We start from the raw sequence: 7,842 nt of genomic DNA on the forward strand, positions 1-7,842 counted from the left end.
GCAAAGCACATTGTTGAGAAGAGGAAAAAGAGAAATTTGGTTATTCACGAAGAATCATCTGAAAGTGAAGTTGTCCCAGAAACGCCCTTGGGAACAAAGTCTCTAGTCACTACATCTACTCCACCAACAACAACTATAATTCCACCCGACATTGTGTTAACTAAATCATCTAATGAGGAGGTTCCAATTTCAGACATTCGTGTAAACGTATCTGATACGGGTGCCATGTCAACATGGGTGATGAGGGCACGAAGTCTGTAACGCAAGGTATTATCATTCCATCTTCATTCAAACCTACTTCTAATATCAATGTTTCTCTTCCACCATTCTTTTTGAAAGTTCACACAACCAGAACCTCACCAACTTTCGAAAATATCCTACAACAACCTTTCGTCACATTATTCCAATCCCAATCCACCGATCCACCAAAGCCTAATTTCGATGATGAAACGGATGGTGGAGGTTTCGGAGGAACGTTTGCTAACTTGGAATTTGATTCCGAAGAAGACAACATTCCAGATCACATGTTGATGTCAGGAAAACAATTTAAAATCCTCAACCGTAAACTCAACTCTATTTTTCAATCCCAAGCTGACTCAGGAGCAAAGCACTCAGTTTCGGGAATAGAGGTTGATGTCATGCTCAAGGCCCAGGAGCTTCGTATTTAAAACCAAATGGATATGATGGACATGAAAAATGAATTGAGAGTCAAAGCTCAGGTTGATTCTTTCAATTCAAAAATTAAGGAGCTTCGAATGGTAGCGAAAGAAAGTCATGTTCTGTTCGTTAAAGATGTCAAGACTACGCGAGAGGATGTGAATCGAAAGCTTGAGGAGATGAAAGTCGAATTCTCAAAGTAAATCAATGAATTGAGTACAAATTACTCTTCTCTTCGAAACAAAGTTGATACAATTATTGATACTGTAACGAAAGCTGTGGAGTGCTATCAATCTTTAATTTCGAAGGTTGAAGCAAAGACAAGTGAAGACGTTGTGAATTTCGAAATGATAGAAGTTCTTCTTGGTGAATTAAAAGAAATGTTGTCAAAGCCTGCTCCAACTTCTCTCTTAACTCCTGAGTTTTTAAATCATAAGTTTCATTTTCTTGATGAAGCTATTCAGAAAGCTATGGCTCCTATATCTAAATTTGCAAACATGTTACCAACTGGTGCCCCACCTGTTGTCACAGGGTTGCAAGGGGGAGAAAAGGAGACGAAGGTTGGTAAAGATTCGAAAGCAAACAAAGGAGGAGAAGTTAAAGCTAAAACAGTTGGAAATGTGGTATAAACTCAAATTCCAACTCCTATTATTCTGAAAACTTCAAGGTGATGGCAACGAAAACCACAACAATACCTATTCAGAAAGGGATAAGCATAGGTTTGAATGTTGAAGGTGGTAGTTCAAGCTCGTACAAACCAAAGCCAACTGAAGCAGATAAGGATAAAGGAAAAGAAATTCTTGTGGAAAAATAAAAAGATGAGAAGAAGGCTGAGCTTGAAGCTGAGATGGAAAAACAAAGACAGATTCAGAGCATACTAGGGCTTCGTGAAAATGATCCACCAACAATGGATAAGGGTGATCCGAAAAGGCTTCATAGTTACGAAAATATCGAGGCCAGTGTGTCACACAACCACATGTATGCATTCGAGAAGAAACCAAGAAGAAGCTATTCTATCGAAAATACAGATATGAATCAGCTAGACTTTCCAATCAACGAAATGATGTTCATTACAGCTCAGTTCAAGATCATTGAGAAATTTCCTAATGAAGATGATTTTCATAATATGAAACTTAGGTTTCATGATGTAGTTGGAAAAGAACAGGGAGAAGTATGGTCCCTTATCAAGATTGTTCGGGTGATAAGCGTGACTAAGGATGTTATGTTCGAGAATATGATACAGAATTTCGGTATCATGTTGTGAGGGCGAACAACGTTGCTTGTGATTTTTCGGTAGTTTATTTCCCTCTAATGCACTTGAATGATCTTATTCAAGTTGCATTGATTTTAAAAGACATGGATGCTTCAAAACTCCAAGGAACAAGCAAGGAAATTTTGAGACTTGGGCTGGGTCATATCAAAATTTTCATAGACAATTACTATGATTATCTAGCTTTGACTGACATTGAACTATCTACTGCATTGGGAATGGAATTGAAAGTTGCTATGGAAGTAGTGAAGTCTCAAGCAGAACTTAAGAAGTTTGTTGATGGGGAGATATGTTTGAAGCCAATGGTCATGGTCTTTTCAGGAAAAGACAATAAGGGAAAGGCGAAAAGATTTTTATTTCAAACTTTGGAAGTTGAAAGGTATAATACAGCTCAGTATACGAACTTCATTGTTCATATGAACAACTGCAAAAAGAACAATAAAGGAGACAAGGCTGAATTGAAAAAGGTGATGAATTGGTATACGAAGATACGAAGGATGATGCATTTTGCTGCTCAGATTCTCATAAACTGAAAGTTCGACATTTATTACAAAGGGTGAGAATGTAGATTCAAAAATGTTGTAATATGTCGAAGTCTGTATGGAGTCTGTTTCGTTAGTTTTTGTAAGATATTTATTTAGGCACTTTTGTAACGAAGTCTAGTGTCAAGTCCTTAGTAGTGAAACCCTAATGATCTACGGCGACAAACCAGGTGCAAACCATCGAATCATTTCATGCATTCAAGCCCAAAAGTACCTACAAAAGGAATACCACGCATTCTTAGTTCACGTTGTAGATACGAACCAAGAAGTGTAAGACATGAAGAACATCCCAGAAGTCTGCGACTTTCCCGACGTCTTTCCTAAAGATCTTCCGGGAGTACCAACGTAACGCCAAGTCGAGTTCAGAATTGACTTAATCCCCGGAGCTACCTCTATAGCCAAATCACCTTGCCGTCTAGCACCAGCCGAGATGCAGGAACTATCCAATCAAATGAACGAACTGCTAAGCAAAGGATTTATTAGACCAAGCTTCTCACCCTGGGGAGCCCCGGTCTTATTCATGAAGAAGAAATATGGATCGTTCCGTATGTGCATCGATTACCGAGAGCTAAACAAATTGATTGTTAAGAACCGATATCCTCAACCGCACATTGATGACCTATTCGATCACCTGCAGGGAGTGATCTACTTCTCAAATATTGATTTAAGATTCGGGTACCATCAGCTACGAGTTCTGGAGGAAGATGTTCCCAAAACAGCCTTCCGGACTCGTTATGGTCACTACGAGTTCGTAGTGATGCCCTTAGGATTAACAAACATGCCCATAGTGTTCATGGATTTAATGAATAGGGTGTGTCGTCCTTACTTACATAAGTTCGTAATCGTATTCATTGACAATATACTTATCTATTCCCGTAGCGAGAAGGAACATAGTCAACATCTATGTCAAATCTTGGAAACCCTATGAGCAGAGAAGTTATATGCGAAGTTCTCTAAGTGCGAATTTTGGATTCGAAGAGTCGAATTCCTGGGTCACGTGGTGAGCAAAGAGGGAATTCACTTGGATCCTTCCAAAATTAAGGCAATCGAAAACTTTTCAGCACCGAGAATGCCTACGGAGATTCGTCAATTTCTAGGACTCGCTGACTACTATCGCAGTTTCATTCAAAACTTCTCAAAGATAGCTAAGCCACTTACCACCCTGACTAAGAAGGGTGTGACTTTTAGCTGGGAAGGAAAACAAGAGAATGCATTCCAAACGCTAAAGAAAGCCCTATGTAGCGCTCCGATATTGTCCCTCCTAGAAGGGATAGAAGATTTTGTGGTGTACTGCAATGCATCCAACCAAGGGCTTGGTCGTGTTCTTATGCAACAAGGAAAGGTCATCGCCTATGCCTCGAGACAGCTGAAGACACACGAAGTTAACTACACCACACACGATCCTGAGTTAGGAGCAGTCATATTTGCTCTGAAGATCTGGAGACACTACCTGTATGGAACGAAAAGCACTATCTTCACAGATCACAAAAGCCTTCAACATATTTTCAATCAGAAGGAACTCAACATGAAGCAACGACGGTGGGTTGAGCTACTAAATGAATACAAATGTGAAATTCGTTATCATCCGGTAAAGCCAATGTAGTAGCTGACGCCCTAAGTCGGAAAGAGTACTCAGTTCGTAGAGTCAAATCATTAACAATGGCAATCCATTCATACATGTCCGCACAAATTAAGGAGGCTCAGCAGGAAGCCTTAAAACCTGAAAATGTGGCAGGTGAAACCCTGAGAGGAATGGACAAAAATCTAGAAGTCAAGGGTAACGGAGCTCTATATCTCATGGACCGGATCTGGACGCCGAGTCATGGTGGTTTCAGAGACGTGGTCATGAATGAAGCGCACAACACTCGATACTCCGTTCACCCAGTTTCAGATAAGATGAATCTGGATCTCAAAAATTTATACTAGTGGCGTAAAATGAAAGCATAAATTGCTACCTTCTAGGGCCGGTCGAAACGTATATGCGCCCCGGGGAAAAAAAAGAAAAAAGGGCCCCTTAAAGACAATTATAATAAAGATTCAAAAAAGTATCATTTATTCTTCACTATAATCGCGTTCAATTAGCAATAATAAGCAAGTCAAATTGTTTATATTTTGAGCTAGTTTAAGTTTGAACCAACTTTAGGCCCTAAAAATCATTTAGGTAATAATTTTTTTATATATCTACACCACATAACCCATAAATTTTGGGCCCCCGGAAGACGTGGGCCCTGGGCAGTCGTCAGGGTTGCCCACCGTCTGGACTGGCCCTGCTACCTTTGTGGGCAAGTGCCTTACTTGCGCCAAGGTTAAGGATGAATACCATAAGCCCTCAGGTTTACTACAACAACCGGAGATACCTTAGTGGAAGTGGGAGCGGATTACTATGGACTTCATAACCAAGTTGCCCAAGACAAAAGGTAGTCTCGATACCATATGGGTGATTGTTGACAGGTTAACCAAGTCCACACACTTCCTACCGATCAAAGAAACTAACAAGATGGAGAAGTTGACTAGATCCTACATTAGAGAGATCGTACGACTGTACGGTGTGCCCATATCCATTATCTCTGATAGAGACAGTAGATTTACCTCGAGGTTCTGGCAATCACTACAGAAGGCACTAGGAACTAGGTTGGATATGAGCACAGCCTACCACCCACAAACCGACGGACAAAGTGAGAGGATTATTCAAACCCTAGAAGATATGTTGCGAGCCTATGTGATTGACTTTGGAAAGGAATGGGATACTCATTTACCCCTTGTCGAGCTCTCCTACAATAACAGTTACCACACAAGCATAAAGGTTGCTCCATTTGAAGCCCTCTATGGCCAGAAGTGAATATCCCCTATGTGTTGGGCTGAGGTGGGTGACACTCAATTAGCTAAAGGACAAGTTCCTGACAGCACTCTCACCGGTCCGGAAATCATCCGAGAGACGACAAAAAAGATAGTACAAATTCGGGAACGACTGAAAGCCTCGCGAGATCGATAGAAAAGTTACACAGATAAATGGCGATAACCATTGGAATTCCAGGATGGTGACTTTGTTCTATTGAAAGTCTCTGTAACATCCCAAATTTCGAGTCCAAAAATTTCTTTTAAAAACATTACTAATTCATAGCGTTAAGTCATTCCAACATACAAAAAGGGTTTATATGACAAATCATAGTTTCATTTCCAAAACACGTGTTTAATTATCAGAGTAAACATCCCAGGTTAACTTGCTATGGTGTGTGCACTGCAACCCTCCCGAGCTCCTCTTCTGAAAACTGAACACCTGAAACCAAAATTGAAAACCGTAAGCACGAAGCTTAGTGAGTTCCCCAACCTACCGCATACCATACATATCTAATGATCCATAACACTGAGCACATAACCACATACTGGGCTCCCGCCCGCTACATTGGGCCTCGCCCGCTATCGGACCCCGTCCGTCACCAGGCCTCGCCTGGCCCAGGCCCCGCCTAGCTTCGAGCCCCGCTCGGTGTACAGATCTGTTTTACTTAGGCACCGCCTATCTTCGGGCCTCGCCCTCTAACATATACTAGCATACAATCATATTACAACACATAACTAACATACTCTACTGGATTACTGTACTAAGGCTTCGTCTATCTTGGGCCTCGCCCCTGTCCTACTACTGATGAATCATGGAACCCCGTCCATGCTCCTACTGACAGTGACATACGGGTCCAGCCCACACTCACTCTTTTCCTTACTTGGGCCTCGCCCCTACTCTACTTCTAATGAGGTATGGAACACCGTCCACACTCTTCTATTGGTGAGATACAGGACCTCACCCACACTCACCTCCCTACCAGGCACATACATGTATCACACAAACAACAAGTATAACTATCATACAAACCATTCCTTGGGCACCCGCCCGATAACATTGGACCTTAGTCCTGAATGTTATACTAGCATATTGTGCCTAGGGCTAACCCCCGGGTCTTCCTACTCATAACTACATGGGCCGGCATTGTGGCCGTAGACCCATTAACACAAAGGGAAACTCACCTGTACTGCTGAACTTTGCTGATAACCCTCTGGCTGCTGTCTGACAACTCTTTGAACCGTTGCTCCACTAGCTCCCCGAGCTACTGTTATCAATATAACACTTAGTTCCAAACTGAACTCTAGAAGTCAAACTAAGTCAACTCCGGTCAAAGTCAAAGTCCTGGTCAAAGTCAACCTTCTAGTTGACTCGACTCGCCGAGTCAACTCATAGACTCGCCGAGTCCTTAAACTCAGAAACTCTAAAAATATGTCTCAACTCCCCGAGTCACCCCAAGACTCGTCGAGTTTAACGATCTCTGAGTCCCATCCTGTCCAACTTGCTGAGTCACCACTCAACTTACTGATCTGCGTGTTAACCAGAAAAGGTTGAGGTTCTGCGACCAGACTCGGCGAGTCCAAGAACAGACTCGCCGAGTCCAAGGCAATGTTCAACAAACTCGCCGAGTTGTTCTTCCAGCTCGCAGAGTCCATGCTCATGTTCATAAAACTCGTCGAGTACACCCATGTGACTCGCCGAGTCTCTTCAGATCTCAATGCATACAATGGCTTTTCGAGCCATGCAGGGGCTCCAATCCATAGATCCACTCTTCTACAGTCTATCCCCCATGTAAAGTTGCAAACTTTACTTGAAACCAAGGAGCTAAAGGCCCAAAACACTCTAGGGCTAGGGTTTAAGACAAAGGGGCTTCACCAACAACTTAACGACAAAAACTTTATGACCTTCTGGACCATCACAAGTCTAGATCTGAGGTAGCAACCTCAGATCTAGGCCTCTAACTCGACATAGATCTCAACTATGCCCAAAATGCCCCAAATCTCAAACATATGATAGATCTAATTGCAATAAAGCCAAGGCAACAGCTTATTACCTCCATTATATGCTCCAACTGAAGTAGATCCCGGATCTACACCACTCCTTTGCAGCAAGCCTCTTGATCTTCAAACCCCTTTCCACCAAAATCACTTATCTAGGCTCTAAATTGCTTCCAAGGGCTCTCACTCACGATTTAGTGATTCTGGATCTCAAAAGGGTGGTAAAGAGGCTGGGGAAAGGGTGTAATGTTCTTTAAATAGGGCACAACCCCTGGGATTAGGGTTTTTCTCGCCCAGACCAGACTCGCCGCGTCAACTAGCCGACTCGCCGAGTCGGTCACTTACTTGTACCCCGGATCCCGCTCTGGATCGTCGAGTTCCTCCCTGGACTCGACGAGTTGACTCATGACTTAGAGCTTTTCCTTTCTCTTCTTGGTCTTTCTGATTCTAAGTGTTACAATTCTCCCCCACTTAAACTAGACTTCGTCCTCGAAGTCCGCTACGGCCAACTGTCATGTAACCCGCTTGCATCACCCTTGC

Source organism: Lactuca virosa, chromosome 2 (genome assembly GCF_052849685.1).
Source record: "Lactuca virosa cultivar CGN04683 chromosome 2, Lactuca_virosa_CGN04683_v6, whole genome shotgun sequence".
Classification (NCBI taxonomy): domain Eukaryota; kingdom Viridiplantae; phylum Streptophyta; class Magnoliopsida; order Asterales; family Asteraceae; genus Lactuca; species Lactuca virosa.